The 19,685-nt window shown below is 46.9% G+C and overlaps 1 protein-coding gene across 1 annotated transcript in view; it reads left to right on the forward strand.

Moving 5' to 3' along the window:
- The window catches only part of TMEM178B (transmembrane protein 178B), a 365,625-nt gene that overhangs the window by 297,893 nt on the left and 48,047 nt on the right, over positions 1–19,685 (forward strand). The window lies entirely within an intron of this gene.

Genomic DNA, 19,685 nt, shown 5'->3' on the forward strand with positions numbered 1-19,685 from the left:
TTCTAACCCAAGGAAAGGTGGCCTTAGAATAACCTCATAGTAGTTTTGCTCTTTTTTTCCTTCATTAATAAAAACAGCAAACATGTATTGAGCATCTTCAATGTGCAAGGTATTCTGCTGTGCCCTGGCGGTCACAGTCATGGGCGAAGCGTAAGGGTGAGCCCCACCCTTGAGGACTTCTCTCCACTCACAGGCGCCACAAGAAAGGGTTAAAAAGAGAAGCAGCACAGGCCATAGATATTATTTCAGTTCTGGGGAGAGAAAACTCCATTCTGGCGTGGAAGGGCAGGAAGGCTTCTGGAGGAAGCTCCATGATGCCTGTACGTTGAGCTAACCTGGTTTCCCCTCGTCTGGAGCGTGGGAGTCTGCCTGTCTGCCCGCGTGGGTGTGGGTGTCTGTCTCCGCATGTTCTGCGGGGTAGGGAGTCGGGGCTGTGCAGCGATTGATTTCCTCCCTCCCACCGGGGCCTGTCATTATTGCCGACGTTTCCTCTGTTGGAGCTGCATCGTGGTGGATGGAACGATGCGCTGTGTCTGCTCGCTGCCGCCAGCCCAGGATCAAACGAGTCGATGCTCCGGTGTAAAGACAAAACCGAGCCGGGGAGGACAGGAGAGCTGAGAAACAGGGGCACAGTCAACGTCTGAGCAGTGGCCTGGAGATGGGTGGACAGGTGTGGACTGAGCTAGATGGACAGACTGGAGGAGACAAATGTCACATCCTCGGCTAGTTTGGGGCTGTAATTAGCCGAGCTCCCACCAACCCGTTATTATAGGCACTTAGCCGAGCCGAGGAGAGGCCCGAGGCACCAAGCACTCAATGGCCTGAGTGTTGACAGTAACTGCACATGTGGGGAAGGCTCTGGGTCAGAAGCAAAAGATGGGGTAGAACCCAGAAACAAAGGTACTTACTTTCCTTTGTTTTTCATTTAACCCCCTTAAGGAGGAACCTACCACCCTTGGCAGGGCTCTGTCGAGTGCTGTTTTATGGTATCAGATAAAGGAAGGCTCAAACCAGAGCATAGTTGGCCTTCTCCATGTGCTTGTATAAATTACATTTGCCCTCGGCTTGTGGCTGTTTGAAAGACTGGCCCGAATCCGCATGCAGTTGTCACCCAGGGCATTGTCTAGGCCAACGTGGGCCAATAGGAATAGAATAGGAGCCACATACGTAATTCTTCCTTTCCTAGGTGCCACGTTAAAAATAGTCTAAAATCAGGGCTTCCCTGGTGGCGCAGTGGTTGAGAATCTGCCTGCCGATGCAGGGACACGGGTTCGAGCCCTGGTCTGGGAAGATCCCACATGCCGTGGAGCAACTGGGTGCGTAAGCCACAACTACTGAGCCTGCGTGTCTGGACCCTGTGCTCCGCAACAGGAGAGGCCGCGACAGTGAGAGGCCCGCGCCCCGCAATGAAGAGTGGCCCCCGCTTGCCACAACTAGAGAAAGCCCTCGCACAGAAACGAAGACCCAACACAGCCATAAATAAATAAAAATAGTCTAAAATCAAACAGGTGAAATTAATTGTAATAATATGTCTTATTGAACTCAATCGGTCCAAAGTACTATTTCAACATGTGATCAAAATAGGAAATATCAGTGAGATAATTTACACTCCTTCGACTTGGTGGCACATCTCCATTTGGCCTAGTCACGTTCTAGTACTCAGTGGTCACACTCGGCTCGTGTCAGCTATCCTGGACAGCACAGACCTGGGCAGGACAACGCAGGTGCTTGTGACCTGTGACATCAGGGCCATGGCTCAGTTGGTCTTTACAGTGAGCCCCAGGAGGAGGGCAGGATGAGCTGTGTATCCCCACTGTGTTAGTTTCCTACGGCTGCCATAACAATATACCATAGGCTCGATGGCGTAACACAACAAGAGTTTATTGTCTCAGTTCTCCAGGCCAGAAGTCCAAGATCAAGGCATCAGCAGGCTCTAGGGGAGACTCCTTTCTACCTCTTCCAGCCTCTGGTGGCTTCAGGCATCCTCTGATTGTGGCAGCATCCCTCCAATCTCTGCCTCACTTGTCACCTGACCTTCTCCCCTGTGTCGCTGTGTGTCACATCTTCCTGTCCTTTCTCTTCTAAGGACACCAGTCATTGGATTTCAGGCCCAACCTAAATCCAGGATGATCTCATTTTCAGATTCTTAATTTCATCTGCAAAGAGCCTATTTCAAAATAAGGTCATATTCACAGGTACTAGGGGTTAGGACTTGGACATATCTTTTGTCGGGGGGGGGGACACAATGCAACTCACTACACCCATTTTACGTATAAGGTTATTGGGGCTCCTGTCTTTTCCAGGGTTGTGTGGCTGCTTAGCAACACAGCTGTGACGAGGACCTAGACCTTCTGTGTCTGGTCCAGTGTCCTGTCCGCTACTCTGACCACACCCAACACCCCAAGGGCAAGGCTACGGGCGACGTTCCCCTGTGCAGCCTCTCCCGTGGCACGTGGGCGCGCGGTGCTTCTGCTTTGGGCCTTTCCAACCATCCTTCTCTCACATGCAGCCTCTCCTATGAGACCTGCCTGGGTGGCTGCTTCCTGCTAATGCCTTACAATGGAAAATAACATGCTTCTGTGACCCTCCCCAGTCTCACTGGGGCACTTGAGCATAGCCAGATCTGGAGGCCTGGAGTCTTAACCCCGTGAAGGGAATTTGGACACAGGAATTGCAGTTCCTCTGACAGTCTGGTGCCATTGTGGGCAGTTGGGCCTTCGGGTACCTTGCATTGTACCATGGGCAGCTGCACACTGGTATCCACACCAGGCCAGACTAGGGCAGTGCCGTTGACCTCATGTCCCTGGGACAGGGGAGGGACCTCCTCATCCTGGAGGCCTTTCCTCAAGCCCAGAGACAAGGTCATGGTCTCTCTATACAACTTTCTTGACATTACCTAACCTTGACAGTGGGACCCATTTCCTCAGCTGTAGAATGAGAAAAACACACTCCCTATCTATGTCGCAGGCTGAGGAGCAAATGAGCTAAGTTATATAAAAGTACTTTAGGGCTTCCCTGGTGGTGCAGTGGTTGAGAGTCCGCCTGCCGATGCAGGGGACACAGGTTCGTGCTCCGGTCCGGGAAGATCCCACATGCTGCAGAGCAGCTGGGCCCGTGAGCCATGGCCACTGAGCCTGCGCGTCCGGAGCCTGTGCTCCGCAACGGGAGAGGCCACAACAGTGAGAGGCCCGCGTACCGCAAAAAAAAAAAAAAGTACTTTAACTCAAGCGGTGAGGATTAATCATATTATTATCCTTCCACTTCCCTCTACCCCACCCGCAAACTGAAACCCAGACCCCGGGGCATACCCGCCCCTCTGCCCAGAGGTGGGACCAGCAACCCAGACCTTTCAGAAGCCGCCCTCCTGGGGCCTGGGATCCAGCCTAAAGGAAGAAGCATGTGCCACGACAACGGCATTGGGCTCCTTCCCCCACTGCCGTGGAAACCTCTGGGCCTCTTCGGAGTAGGGTAGGGATTGGGCTTCCTGGTGTCGTGAAGCAGCTGTGACAGGCTCTACAGACAGATTTCCATTTTAACGGATGTGTCAGGTGTCAAAATGTCTATGTTGCATTCAATTCTCATTAAAATGGAAGCCCATTGCCACCGGCTACAGAGGAGGTGTGCTGCATTATTTATTGTTTTTTACCTGTTTTCCTAAAACTGGGCTGTTCAGGTTCAAATGGCAGATAAAATTGCCACCCACTTCTCTCCAGCCTGTCATTTTCCAGCTCACATCTCTTCAGTGCACAATGTATGTTAAATGTTACATTACCAGCGTGTCAGAAGCCCCGAGAGGTACCCTCTGAAATCTTATTTGTTTAGCTTCCTGGCAACTTGTAGGGGTTATTTCTGCTCCTTCCTTTCTCCGCAAGGTCCCTGGCTCTGGTTTCCATCTCTCTGCATTCTGGCCTCCTCTCCATCTTGTGCCCTGCGAGGCCCCTGCCCTAAGCTGTTGGGAAGTTTCTACTGTTCTCTATTCATTGCCTTGTCCCCTGTTTTCTGTCTTAACCCTCTACTTGGCCCAGCCCCTAATCCTACTCCCAGATTACACCAGAGTGGGATGTAAAAATGAGAACTTCCCCCACCACTCATGAATCCGAAGGACTTTTTTATTTTTAATTAATTAATTAATTTTTGCCTGCATTGGGTATTTGTTGCTGTGCACAGGCTTTCTCTAGTTGCTGCGAGCGGGGGCTACTCTTCGTTGCGGTGCGTGAGCTTCTCATTGCGGTGGCTTCTCTTGTTGCGGAGCACGGGTTCTAGGCGTGTGGGCTTCAGTAGTTGTGGCTCACGGGCTTAGTTGCTCCACGGCATGGGGGATCTTCCCGGACCAGGGATCAAACCCGTGTCCCTTGCATTGGCAGGCGGATTCTTAACCACTGTGCCACCAGGGAAGTCCCCCTAAGGACTTTTAACAAAACAAAACTACTAATTCAACCCCACATCACTTAGAGATATATGTCTAAGTGTATTAAGATTACTTATCACAGCACTGATGTTCTTAACACTATTACTGTACACATATCCTGGGTCAAAAGGACGGACTGTCTTTCCATAACTTTGATCAGCTCCTAGAAAAACAGAGATTAGCTGCAATGTATGTAGTATACTGAAGTTTTCACTTAATAAAATGCATCATATTCAAATTAGGAGGAGAGAGAAGCAGTTTGTGTGGGCAGACATGGAAATAGAGTTTTTGGTTTTTTTTTTTTTTTAATAACTCTGGACCTTCAGTGTCATTTGTTGAGATAAAAATCCTATAATGAAATGAACTCTGTGTAACTCAAATTCTGAAGTTGAAGTGGGATTTTGCTACAATTTATACATTTCTAGAATTCATACCCTGGGGCTGCATGAACTAGAGATAAAATGGAGTTGATAGTCAGTTTCCCTGTAATGAATTAGCAAAGAAAATGAAGTGTTTTGAATGGGGCTGAGGAAGGGAGGGACCATGATTCTATCACATCTAGTTTCTTGGTTCTCTAAGCCGGAGGTCGGCAAACTATGGCCCGTGGGCCAAATCCAGCCCACCTAACTGGTTTGCGTGTCATCTACTGTGCCTTTGTACTTCAACGGCAGAGTTGAGTAGCAGTGGCAACAAAGACCCCATGGCCTGTAAAGCCTAAAATATTTACTCTCTGGCCCTTTAAAGAAAAAGTTCACTGACCCCTCTCTTAAGCTCTTGGACACTCTGTGCTGTTTAGCATCCATGGGTGGACTTCTTGGCAAGGATGGTCCCTGAAATAGTCAACCTGAAGGTTTTGAAAGGCTGCCCTGTTTGATGTCTGAACCAACCAAATAAGACCGAAACAAACCAAAACCAATGAAACAGCACTCTGTAGCCTGGAGCACAAAAAAATATACAATTCAGTGTCACATAATCAGAAGATTATATTGACTAAGATTGTTCTTTATAGATTGTGTAGCACCGGATGATCTCTTATTTTGTGCTGTTCCCCTCAGGAATGAAAATAGCACCATTAAATACAGCAATAGTGCATTAGTAACAAGAGTCCCCAACATTTTTGAATGCTTACAGTACACTTTCAGCATCTTACATATATTCAAACAACCCTGTGAGGTGAGTGGGAGTAATGACCCATTTTACAGATGAGGAAACTGCAGTAAGGCTAAGTAACTTTTCCATGTCACACACTTTTGGAAGTATCAGAGCTGGTTAGAACCCAAGCTTGATGCCTGAGCCTGTGTCATGACCCACCTCTCTCTATGAGGACCCTGTCTTTTCTTAGTGTTTGTCGAAGTGGGATTTTGTTGAGATTTCACAGAATCAGAGAATTTTAGACCTGAAGCACTTTTGTACTCATCTAGCCCAGTGTATCTCATTTTGTTATTAGGGACGAACATTTAGAGGATGCTTTAAAGTTGAGGAAGCACATTCACAAAGATTCTCTCTTTTTTTTTTTTTTTTTTTTTTTTTGTGGTACGCAGGCCTCTCACTGTTGTGGCCTCTCCCACCACAGAGCACAGGCTCTGGACGCGCAGGCCCAGTGGCCACGGCCCATGGGCCCAGCCGCTCTGCGGCACGCGGGATCCTCCCGGACCAGGGCACGAACCCGCATCCCCTGCATCGGCAGACGGACTTTCAACCACTGTGCCACCAGGGAAGCCCCACAGAGATTCTCTTACTTGATGTTTATGCCAATCCCATGAGGTAGGCAGGTTTCCTTTTCAGAAAAAGAAGGGAGGACCAGAGAGGACACGTGTTACCCAGTAAGAGCCAGAGCTGGCCTGGTCCCTGAGTTTCACTATATTTCCAAAAGGCTACATGACCTGAAGATTGATTCGATTTGTTCCAGTCACCTCTCTAGTTGTCAGCTTCACCAGTGCTAGAACAGGATTGAAAATACGGTGATCCCAGACAGGGAAGCTAACAAAGAAAGTCTCATCCCTTCCCCAGGGGGGGATGGAGCAACCCTGAGGCCTCCAGAGGCTCCAGGACAGTTGGTTTCTAGTTTCTAGCTGGTTTCTAGTGATAGGATAGCTGGTTTCTGTGTATCCATTCAGTCCACATTTACTGAGTACGGTATGCCGGGCCTTGAATTAGAGCAGTGGTTCCCAAACTGGATGGCTTATTAAAACAGAGGCTCCATTCAGTAGGTCTGTGGTGGGACCTGAGAATTTGCATTTCTAACAAATTCCCAGGCTGACCAGGCTGCTACCCGGGACCACACTTAGAGAACCACTTTACTCAAGGCTGGAGATGCAGTGCTTAAGCCAGAGGTGGTTGTATTTCCTTCCCTCAATGGAGCTTACATGTGTGAGTGGATGAGTGGATGAATACATGAATGAATGAATGAGTCTCATGGGGGAGAGGGGGTAGTGAGGAAAGATACCATCCAAATGCAGTGTGGGAAGAGCTATAGCAGGGGTTGGGATGGCAGGTGCAGGGAGCAGAGAGAAGAAGCCAGCTCAGTCTGGCTGGGCACAGGAAGCTCGGTGGAGAAGGTGGCCTCGGCGGACTCTGAAGGTCCAGGAGGGAGACCGGGCAGAAGGGGGAAGCGATTTTACACCCAAGGAGCAGCGGGGGAAAAGGCCCAGGGTTAGGAGAGCAGGAAGCCGGAGAGCCCAGGATGAGTTGGGGGTGGGGGTCCCTGTTCATCAGCATGAAAGGGTCACTCATGGGCTACAGATAGATGCTGGGCTTGGGGCCAGGAATGGAGGAGATGAGGCTGGAGAGGCCGGCAGGAGCCAGACCACCAGAGGCCTTATGTGGCATGTGGAAGAGCTGGGATTTCATTCTAAAGGCGATGGGAGCCACGGAAGGACTTTGAGCTGTGGGATGGTAAGATGCGACGTGTGTTGGAGAAGGCTGCAAAGACTCCCAAGTGGGAATTGGGCCACCACGTAACACTGCCAGGAGCAATGGCAGAAAGCCTGTGAGAGATGGGGGCAAAGCCACTACCGAGAAGAGGGGCAAGAAACCCTTCTCAGCTGCACTTTACTGGGGACCCTCGCTAACTCCTTTTTAGGCCGTTTTTTAAAAAACATTATAAGATAGCTATTGAGTGTCTTGGGAAGGAAGGTGAAATGTTTGTTTTGATTCAATTTTGTTGTGTGACCTTGGGCAAGTGATTTACTTACTTCACCTCTCTGCGCGGCTGTTTCCACATCTGTGAAATGAGGATTCTGGATTTTTGTGAGGATGTTATGGGATACTGTTTAAGTAAAATGTGCCCCCCACGGGTTTGGTATTTTTATTAATTTATTTGAGTTCGTATTTTCTGCTTTCCTAGGAGAGATGATAAGGTTGGATATTTCCGTTTTATCTCTGGTCTCTGTAATTAGCCTGTTTCCCTCAAGAAAGAGAACAAAAGTCTCCCCAGTACACAAACGTAAGTGCTGGTCCTCTTTGACTGTCTTCGTCTTTTTATTTGTTTTAGAAGTAATTTCATGGCTCTGTGCACTTGAGAATCCATGTGGAAAGCAGGAAAGCGGGCCTTCTCTATCAGGCAGATGATCGCCCCTGCTGGGCGCTCATTGGCAAATCATAGCTCTGTTAATTAACACAATGTGGGATTCAGGCTCTCAGCTCCTTTCACACTCACCTTTTCTCGCTTGGGGTTCTGTTGTGGGCTCTCTCTTCTGAGCCCTGGGGACCTGTGTGCCTTGGGGCCATCCCCGTGTCCTTGCTCCATCCTGGGTGCTGCAGCCAGGAGCACGGGCCGCGTGCTCCTCCACACCAACCTGTCTTAGGCGTCTTGTTCTGCTGCTTCCATCTTCTAACACCAACATCCCCATCACCTACTTTCCGGAAAATTTCCTCATTTCTCCCCGGTGTCAAAAAGGACTTACATTTCTATTCTGAGCACTTTGTTTGACTGGGCATGCCTTCCTGGTCTTCAGCAAGGCACCTGGTCTGTGTAATGAGCCTCTCTCTGAGTCTCAGCTGACAGCCCCTAGTAGCGCTGCTTTGCTGTTGCACATGCAGCAAATTCCCCCAGGTGGAACCCCCTTAACAGATGCGTTCACAAGTCAGGTCTCCAACTCTGTTTGTTATCACTCTCGTATTTCCCTTGAGACTGTATCCTTGGGCACTTTTCTCTTTTATGAATATAAACCAGAGCTAGTAATGGGTTGTAATAATCCCCCCCGACAACTCTGGCCTGGGACCATCACCAGAGACCTAGAAATAGCCGGCTCAGGAGATGGGCGACTTGTGAAGTTCTCAGCAGAGCCAGGTTCTAATCCAGACCTCCTGACCTCTTTTCTGATACGAGCTCTGAAAGAAATTTGAAAAGTGAGGAGGGCTGTACTGTGCAGTCTGTTGTCACTGTGGCTACACCTATCGTATTAAAACTGAACCACCATGACCACTGAACTGGATCCTTAAAAATGGTCACGATGGTAAAGTTTATATTATGTATATTCTGCCACATTTCTTAAAAAAAGGCATGAAATCCTCATGCATGCTACAACATGGCTGGACCTTGAAAATACTATGCTAAGTGAAATAAGCCAGACACAAGAGGACAGATATTGTATGGTGCCACATATATGAGTTTCCTAGGGTCATCAAATTCATAGAGGCAGAAAGTAGAAGGCGGTTGCCAGGGGGAGGGGGGAGGGAAGAACAGGGAGTTAGTGTTTACCAAGTGCAGCATTTCAGTTGGGAGAGGAAAAGTTCTGGAGAGGATGGTGGTGACGGTTGCACAACAATGTGAATGTACTTAATGTCACCAAACTATACACTTAAAAACAGTTTACATGGTAAACTTTATGTATCAACACAGTTGTAAGAGGTGGGGGAGGGAACCACCATGAAAACATTTTTAAAGCACAAAATGAACATTTGTGGGAAAACAAAAATATAAAAATAACTTTTTTGAAAGCCCCATTTATTGATTCAAAGACACTTTCTTAGCTTTGGGACATAAAAATGTATTATGCATAATCTGGGTTGTTCATAAAATTATCATGTTTTGTGTATTCAATTTAAAAGTATAACTCAGACAACTTATCCATGTATTCAGCGCATTTATGGAGCCTTTGTGGGAGGCACAGTGCTCAGCACTGAAGAAAACAATTAATGCAAACTCACGGATTGAATTTATTTTTTTATAACTTTAAAAAAATTAATTATTTATTTATCTTTGGCTGTGTTGGGTCTTCATTGCTGCGCGCAGGCTTTCTCTAGTTGTGGCGAGTGGGGGCTACTCTCTCTTTTTTTTTTTAAATTTAGTTTTGGCTGTGTTGGGTCTTTGTTTCTCTCCGAGGGCTTTCTCTAGTTGCGGTGAGCGGGGGCCACTCTTCATCGCGGTGCGTGGGCCTCTCACTGTCGTGGCCTCTCCTGTTGCGGAGCACAAGCTCCAGACGCGCAGGCTCAGTAGTTGTGGCTCATGGGCCTAGTTGCTCCGCGGCATGTGGGACCTTCCCAGACCAGGGCTCGAACCCGTGTCCCCTGCATTGGCAGGCAGATTCTCAACCACTGCACCACCAGGGAAGCCCAACGGGGGCTACTCTTCATTGCAGTGCATGGACTTCTCATTGCAGTGGTTTCTCTTGTTGCAGAACATGGGCTCTAGGTGCTCAGGCTTCAGTAGTTGTGGCATGTGGGCTCAGTAGTTGTGGCGCACGGGCTCTAGAGTACAGGCTCAGTAGTTGTAGCACACGGGCTTAGTTGCTCCGTGGCATATGGGATCTTCCCGGACCAGGGCTCGAACCCGTGTCCCTTGCATTGGCAGGCGGATCCTTAACCACTGCGCCACCAGGGAAGCCCCTCTAATTGAATTTAAGGTAAAACGGTCGACCTTTTTCTTACACGTAGTTCAACAAGCTGCTGAACCTTTGGAATCTAGCAACTCTTGGCTTTTGTGGATTTTACTGATGAGTCTCCTTCACGTTGCAGCAGAGAGGCAAGCCCAGGTTGTGTTTGCTGACAGGCTTGGGTTGCAGAGATACAAGGAAATGAAGTGGGGGGAGCCGGTGGGATGTTGGGGGAACCATGTCCTTAGTTCCACCCCTTCCCTGGGTCCCAGCGCTTCCAAGGCTGGGCTCTATGGCCACAGTGACTCCGCGGTTTTGGATTTCAGGCTGAGTTTGAGTGACCTGTCCTTTCTGTATGCCCCTCACATCCCTATATCTCCAAAGAGGATCTGTTTGAGACAGCTTGTCATATTTTTCAGTAAGAAGTGACCCCCCCATTGGGCAGGGTGTTCCTCTGAGTCATCTCCAAAGCATCAGGTTGTTATGACAATTAAATGACTTAATAAATGCACAGTTTTTAGGACAGTGATTTATTCAGTACACGGCAAGTGCCAGAAATATGCTGTCCGTATTATGAAGCAAGGCATGGTGTCAGAACCTAAGGATGAGAGTGGGGAAGGCAGAGACTAGGTATCCAATCTGACCAACGTTTGGATGCTCCGAATCAACCTCATTCAAATAGAAACTGTCCAACGATTCTGCTCTAAATTCTGCTGCTCTAAATGTGCCCTAGCCTTTCGAATCAAGGAAAGTGCAGAAGCAGCTGGATCTTCTCTTTTATTTCTGCTTTTGAATCATGAGCCCAAGAGATTTGCAGCAGCGTGAGTTGGTTGACAACAAGATTCATGCTGTTTATTGACAAAAAAACTTTCACTGAACTTCTGCATTTAGCTTCTGAAACATGTTGGGTTTTACTTTATCTAAGCCATTTGCAAAAGAGTATTTGGACAGATTCAGATGAGGGAGTGGAAAGGAACCGCTTTGCCAACAATGTGGAGTGTTCAGCAGACCTTGGAGTGAAGCTCAGCCAGTGTCCAGTGCCCCAAATAGCTCCCTTTTGTGGAGCATCTAATATGTATCATGTGTGATCTCCCCTAACCCTCAGATTCTAAAGGAGACACTGTTATTAACCCCATTTTACAGGTGGGAAACTGAGGCTGAGAGATGCCCCAAGTCTCATGGCTGGCAAGAGCCAATGTTTAAACCCAGGCAGTCTGACTCCAGACTCTGAGTCTCAAGATTCAACATTTCCACTCTTAATGAAAAAGCATCACTGTAATTGGTAAACTCTTTTGCTGTCTTTAGATCTTTGGAAGAACACTCAGCTTCATAATGTCACAAAGAAGCACAGGTGGTAGCACTCTACTGTCATGTCATGATGATCTTTCACATTAGAAAAATTGTCAGTGGGTCAACCAAGAATATTGCTTGAGCACTTTCTATGTGCCAGGCATGGTGCCAAGTTCAAAGCGGTTTTCTGCTGGCCCATCCTCTGTCTGACATTCAGGATTTTACAGCTGATACATTCCTCGGGGCTTATTTCTACTTGTCTGTAGAAAACTGATTTCATATCACTGTGTTTTTCCCACCCCAGTCACAGCACGGGTCCATCAATCTGTAATCATTTCAAGTCTCACTGGCGCTTCTTTCAGAGACACCTGTGCATGTTCTGATCCTTGAGAGAGACCTACAGAGAGATTGCTTAGTGCCCAGATGCATAATCATCTTGAAAATCTGAGCAACTCAATAAATAAAACAATGACTTCTACCAGTATGCATCGTCAATCACAGACAGAGGTGTTACAGAAAAAAAAAAAAAAAATGGTCCGTTCTTTTGCAAGACCTTGACTCCTTTGCCTGGCATTCTTGGGTCATCTTACCTGTAGGTAAAGTCACTGAGAGTATTTAGTGTGCAGCTGGTCACAGGATTTGGTTCAGAGGCTATTGATGAGGAAACCTTTGTGATTAGGCTGTGGAAACCAGATGCGTCCAAGGGGAGACAGCTTCTGGCTAGAGGATGCGTGAAAGAGCCACTTGAACTTCCTCTATCCTTATGTTGCCTCATCTGAGCCCAAGGACATTTTTTTTGTTGCTGTATTTGTTTTTGAATCATGCTTTGAATATTTTCCTCTCTGACTGTAAAAGCAACACATGCTTATTATTGAGAATCTGGAAACCACAGAAAAGGATAAAGAATATAAAAAACAACTGTAATCTTCTTCCTGCACAATTAACCTTTTGGTATATTTTCTTTTGGTCTTTTTTTCTTGCTTATTATTGTTATCATTTGCGATTATATTCATCATTATTATATGTCCAGGAGCAGACAGAATATACAATTTCATATCTTGCATTTTTCAACATCATTTAATTTCTTCAAAAACATCATTTTTATGGCTGTATAATAGCCCCTAATGTGAGCATACCGTAATTTATTGAACTATGTCCCAATTATTGGAATAGTTTAAGTTGTTTTCAGTTTTCACAGCTGGGTTTTTAATGTCTGCAACACTTCTTACATAGAAGGATATGCTTCGTCAGCTTATAACATTCAGAAATTAATAATACTTCACTAGAGAATATCTACAAATGACTTATTTCTCAAGCTAATTTACTATCTAGAAATATGGAAATCTCTATACAGAAAGCTAGTGTCTGGCTGTTATCTCTGTCTATCCCCCCACACCCACAAATACACTAAGCTACTGTAAATTTATATTTATATACTTAGTAATGGCATCTCCTTAACATAAACATTATTTAACTTTGACAATTAAATGATCCCTGCAGAGTGCTGAAAGTTGGGTAAATTACGTGTGCGTTATTATCTATTTTGGTTTTTGCCACGAATCAAGTATCAGGAAGACTTTCCCAAGGGTTGAGCTGAGCTGGATGGGTCAGAACTGGACACATAGACACGGAGCAGAGACCTTCTCTCCAGCATCAGGAAAAGAAAGAGGCTAGGAGAGCAGAGAGCCGTCTCGGAGATGCGTCAGCCATCCAGGTGGCCACAGCACAGGGCGTGTGCAGGAGAGAAGACAGAAAAGTGATTGTGCTGGTAGTGAGGGTCAGATATGAAGGGCCTGAAACTAGGCCCTCGGTGTGGACTTTACTCCGAGACACAGTGGGGAGCAGTTCAAGGTTTTGAGCACGGAGGTGAGAAAGTGAGGTTTGCATGTGAAGCAGTAATCTGGCGGCAGAGCATGGAATGGATCGGAGCAGAGAAATGCTGGAAGGACTCTGGGGGCCAGAGCAGCAAGTAGGAAAGGAACTGCTGCTCCCTGGGCTCCGACTAGGGGCCGGATGCTGCGCACGCATTTCGTGTAAGTTCTCTCCTTTTATCTCCCGGCCTTAGAGATGGGGACACTGAGACTTGCTGAAGGTCGTGGGGCCGGAAGTTATGGAGATAGTAGTTAACCCTAATAACGAAGTGCAGGCTCCTTTGACTGCACCAGGGGTGGGGTGAGGTGGGCTGGACCAGACAGTCAGGAGAGAGGGGAATCGCGTGGGTTAATTATCATGGAAGCGAAATCCGGGGAACTTGACAACCGGTCAGAAAGGAAGGTGGCAAAAAAAGGGGATTCAGAATGCTGCTGGAGTGTGGGGGACAGAGGGTTATGAGGTTGGTGATGCCATTGGCATCGGTAGAGGAGGAGGCCTTTGACAGTGAAGATGAGGAATTGGGGGTTAGAGGTTCAGAATTAGAAGCACAGGCAGACCACCCTTGACGAGGTGTCCAGAAAGCCCAGGGGAAAGGTCTGCACCTTCAGGGAGCATTAATAGATATCAGACATTTAGTTCTCATTTAGGCAGGTTACAAGTATATTGGAATGCAGCCTAAGTACAATTTAATAGAAATTCAGATAAACTCTAACTTTACAATAAAGAGGAATACTCTCTTTAAATTATTTGGTGGGTCATAAGGTCCCAGAGCCTGAAGGAGGCAGGTTTCAACCTCCTTCCTATTCTAATACCTTAAGTCTTCTTGCCCTGTGTTCTCTGGAGCCTTCTAAGCAGACAAGACAATGAATTTTTTGTTTTTAACCTGCCCAGGAACATCTAGGTGACTCTGCCAGTAGAGTTCATTGTACCCACAGACCCACGAGTTCCAGTCCAGGGGAATGTTCCCCCCACCCCTGCATCCAAATGCTACAAGCCCAGAAGCCCCTGACTCTTTTTTCCCTTTTGCAGTGCCAAGGACAGTGTCCCCAGAAGGCCAAAATGAATCTTGAACTTGAGAATTGCTTTGTGCTGCTGAGCGGGAGGACACGGGAAGTGTAAAGACCTGATGAGCTAGCGTAGGCTACACAACTTGGCTATTGTTCCTTTAGAAGTCATTGGAGGGGTAGAAAAATGGGCTACCAATATATAAACATCTTGCCTTCAATATTTTGTCCATCATGATTTAAAAAAAAAATCCACGATCCATTTATTTATTTATTTTTTCTAACTTGGAGGTAAACCAAACACACTAGTTCCCCTGGAGGAACCGAAAAAAAATGTTTTGCCCAATGATTCCTGTTTGGTTCTGGGTTTTCACTCATCTGCCGATGACCTTGGCCTTATTAATAGGCACATTGCTGGAACGGGCTTTGATAGGCTGCCACAGCGCAAAGATAACGTCGAGGGCAGAGGGAGAGTGTGTGCACACGGGGCCAGAGGGGTGGGCTTGCTCTTCTCTTGCAGAGCCAAAGTACATAACAAGCATTTACTTAACAAAAGACCCAACAGCCAAACACTGGCAAAATCCCAAAGCGACTGACTACACGTGAAGCATGAAAAATGTTTCCAGTCACGTGAGACACTTCAAGCGTAGCAAGCAAACCATACATAATGGAAAACATTTGAAAACATAAAAATGAAGCCATTAGGCATCAGTTTTCAACAAAAGGAGTAGGAAAGGCTTTTTCTCACCCACTGGCTCTAAGTGACTGGTGCACTGTCAACAGTGCGTGGCACGTAGTAAGGGACGAAGAAGCGTCAGCTCCTTTCTCCCTTGATCACTCATCTTCTGGGAGACAGTGTGGGCTCCTCCTCATTCGGGTGCCTACAGAGTGGGATAGACATTCATTCCTTCATCCTGTGGGGTTTTGGAGCTCCTACTGTGTATTAGGTGCTCTGAGAGACACAGAGAAGAAATGCCGCTGTCCCAGTTTCTAAACGATTGAATGACCACACCAGACATGGCAGACAGCAAGAGAGAAAACCCAAGGCTTTCTGGACCAGCAGCCTTCTCGAGGGAAGGGCTAGTGTCTTACCCATCTTTGTAGAACAATACCTGGACGAGGGATGGAGCTCTGTGGGTGGTGAACAAATGAATGAGTCAGTGAATGGATGAATGTGCCCTAAGTAAGAGGTCGGCCCGCAGGTATGCTCCACGCTGGGTACTTCCTACAGAATGCGTCATTCTGGGTATAGAACTCCCCAAGAGAGTTTCAGAGAAGATGGGGTTCTGAGCTGAGCGCTGCATGGCTTTGGAAGAGGAAAGATATATACTCACCTGTGTACTCACCCACTTTCTAACCCTCCTCCCATCTACCAAGCTTCATATGTGTACATCGTGTGTCTGTTTCTAGACTTTACTTTCCCAACACTTGCATAGCACTTACTTTGGGCCAGCCTCTAAGTGATATGAAAATATCATGCTCATAACAGTCTTTGAGGATAACTGTTATTATCCCTGCTTGCAGATGGGGAAACTGAGGCACAGAGCCGTGAAGGTCACATGGCGAGTAAGTGGTAGATCTGGAATTCAAGCCCAGAGAGTCTGACCCCCAGGCTCAGTGTTTCTCACCACCAGGCTCTGCTGCCCTCGTTTGTCAAGTGGAGCCAGGGACTCGGCTGCGTTTGGGTGCGAGTCTGCTCTTTTGATCTGGATAAGACTCAGAGCACGTGAAAGGGTGTTGCCTCTGATATCTTCGGGTTCATCCTCTCTGCTAATTCTTTCTCCTCTGCATAGAAATACATGCAAGTCTTAAAGACTTTGGGAAAAGAAAAGTCCCCCTCACTCCACGTTCCATCCGAAGTGTCTCTCGGTTTCCCTCCTCTTCACTAGAGTCAGGCTACTTGAAAGCAGAGTGTCAAAGAGTGACTCATTTCCTTACTTCCTTTTCATTCCTAGTAACTCAATGAGGTCGACTTCCACTCAAGGAGCCCATGCCAAGGTCACGAGGACCTCCTAGTTGTGAATCTAGTGAGCTCTGTGTGGAAGAGACCATGCCAGTCTTATGAATTGCAGTGTTCCCTGTGGCTGGCACAATGCCTGGCACACAGTTGGTGCTCGGCACGCCTTTGCTGACTGTTTTCTGACATTAGGTCTTATTTGTTCTCAGCGTCATTAGCCATCATTGAAACCTTTCTTCCTTTCCCTCCCGTGATGGCCCTCATGCCGGATTTTGCCCTGCCCTTCTTAGGCATCCATTCTCTTTCTTCTTCTCTTCCTCTTCTCATCCCTTAAGTATTGATGTTCACATTCTGTCCTTGGCCTTTGTCTCTTCTCCCTTTTATGAGAAGTGCCATAAGGGACATCTCCAGTTAGATGTCTGTTAAATGCTTAAAAACTGACCGTAGCATCCTCTCTTCTCCTACAAGACCTACACATTCTTTCTCCCATCCCCCTCCAAAAAATGAATAAAAATAAAACTAAACTCAAACAGAGGAGCAACACTCTCTGCTTCTTCTTTTACTCTGTATCTGGGTCAGTGACATCATCGTTTTCCCCCTTATCTAAGCCGAAGACCTGGGGGTCATCCGTGATGGATCTCCTTCATCTCTCACATTTAACTAGTCACCCATTCCTGTCAATTCTACTGCTTTTCTTTCCCTAAGTTGTAAGAGAACTTAGCTGGTTATACCAAGTACTTCTTTGCTTCCAAACCATCACTAGGATTTATCACGTGGCTCTAAGTCAGCCTGTTACCCTAATAATTGGGAAGAGAAAAATATCCTACAGCCTTATGTAGACTATGCAGTGTCCCTGTTGTTCCTCAAATATGCTAAGCAGATTCCTGCCTGAGGGCTTTTACTCCTATTATTTCCTCTTCCTGGAATGCCTTTCCCTCACATATCCACCTGTCTGTGCCCTCACTTCCTCAGGTATCTGCTGAAGTGTCACTTTGTTAAGATCATTTCTAACCTCTGTTAATTAGCAACTCCCCCACTTCTGCCCCATTACATTTCATCCCTGTTACCTACTTTATTTTTCTTTATAGCATTTATCACCACCTGTCATGGTGTGATACGTATGCGTATATGGAAATCGTTTGTCTCTCTCCCTGGAAGGTACATTTCATTGAAGCCAGGGACCCAGTTTTGTTGTTGACCATAGCTGCTGCTTGCTAAACATGCAATGAATGAATAATTGAGCGTAAGTTGACCCCAAAGAGGGAATTTCTGTTGATGAATTGTTTTTAAGTGGAGGGTATGATATAATTTTAGTTTCCTTACAGAGGCCCTTTTCTTGGCAAGTTCTTTATTTGAATGAGATTTAACCATCTTCCAAAGAAGCCTGGGTCACAGGAAGCCTCCCAAAACAAGCCAGGAGAGCCACAGAGGAAGGCATAAGGGGAAAGAGAGGTCATCCAAGTCCACTCATTCACTACTGATCACTACCGAGCATCCTCTTACCAGGGAGAGACCCAGAGTGGGGGGATGGAAGGTTGACCACGCAGAGAAGGCAGCTCTGTGTCTCATGCCCGGGACTCCCAGCCTTGTGGGAGGTGTGCAACCTCCCTTGATTTATGTTATCTGCTTGATTTATGATCATTCAGCACTCCTCAAAGATGGCTCCAGTATTAGTGTTAGTGTAGTATTAGTAGTATTAGTTAGTGTAGTTGGTGTAGTATTAGTGTTTTACTAATGTACCCATTATTTTTGAATTGTGCTCCATCTCTTGAGCTAAAGACAGGCTGGCATAATGCAAAAATGGGGTTGAGGATCACAGCTGCTAGAGCAGAATCATCTGGTCTACCCCCAGACCTCCAGGCAGGAAAGGTATTATTATCCCCATTTCAGAAAGTAGAGGAACCCTGCAATTATAGAACTTACCTAAAGTAATAGAACTAGTAGCAGGGGTCAAAGACCAGATCTCCTGTTGCCCAGGGCAGTGCTCACCCGCTCTTCCATGGTCCTTACTACTCCAAAGCACCCCTTTTTTTTTTTCTGTCACACTGCCTGTTCCTGCCACCCCATGCACATGGGCTTTGGAAAACCTCTCTGCTTATATGTGGCCAGAGGCAAGCACACACTTCTTAGGCCCTTCGTTATCATACTTCTAAATTAGAAAACAAAATTTGCCTGGATTGCAAATTTAAAGACTTGGGGAAGGGCCGGGGAGGGGGAGAAGTTATTTGTCTTGCATTTCCCATGTTGTTTGTAATGGCCAGTGTGCCCTGAGACTGCTAAATACACATTAGATGATACCGGTAACGCCCGCTACGTGCACTGTGTTTGTTCCTCTGCCTTGCAGCCCGCCAGTGTACATACATGATCACTGGTATTTGTGGTGGTACTTTACAGTTTACAAAGGGCTGTTGTCACAGATGTCACTTGATCAATGACTCCAAGAGACTGCAGAGCAAAGTGACTAAAGCCTGGGTTTGGGAGTCTCCTACTTGCAAGCTGCCTGACTTGGGACGAGTTACTTATTATCTCATCAATAAAAGGAGCATTATAAACTCATCAATTTGCTGGGAAGATTAAATGTGATAAGGTATATAGGAAGTGCTTAGGACATGCCTGACACATGAAAAATGCTGGCTGTATTGTTAATCATTCTCGTTTCAGATATGGCTTGTATAAGATCATTTTTAACCAATTTATTGAAAAGGCTGCATCTACAGCTTTCATTCTCACTACAACCTTTTTAGCCCCATTCTGTCGGATCTCCCATTCTTAGTTGACATCTATAGGAGATCCCACAGTTTCTTTGGGTAACCTTCAGGCATTAGTAAACTTGCATTTGTAGATATTAACATTTGAGTCGGATCTAGTATCAGAATGTCAGTCTTGTATCTGGTTTAAATCTTCTCCCTTCCCCAGTGCATGGGCTTGACCCCCTCCTGGAAACCTGCAGTAAGAAAGAAGGTCTGTTCTTCTCCTTCTTCAGCATTGTTCCACCTGCCCCCCTTTAGCTCTACTACTTCTGCTTCCTCTAGGGTTGGGGCGGGGGGGGGGTGGTGTCGAGAGAACGATGGGTAAAAGGCCCACGGGGTCTTGTTTGCCTGGTGGCGTTGCTGTCTGTTGGTGCCCTGCATGCAGCAAGGCCCAAGTGCTGATCTGTCTCTTGCAGGGCACCTTTGTGATTCCTTTGGAAAAGCTTCTCAGGGACTGACCACGCCTCATCGTCGCCTGATGTGGGCAGCGCACCTTCCAGCTGACCTGGTCCCACTCCTTTCTCAGCCCCCAATTTGGGTGCTACCCCTCATAGGACTCTGTTGTCATCACACCCTGCCAGGTGAAGC

Source organism: Mesoplodon densirostris, chromosome 9 (assembly GCF_025265405.1).
Source record: "Mesoplodon densirostris isolate mMesDen1 chromosome 9, mMesDen1 primary haplotype, whole genome shotgun sequence".
In the NCBI taxonomy this organism is placed as follows: domain Eukaryota; kingdom Metazoa; phylum Chordata; class Mammalia; order Artiodactyla; family Ziphiidae; genus Mesoplodon; species Mesoplodon densirostris.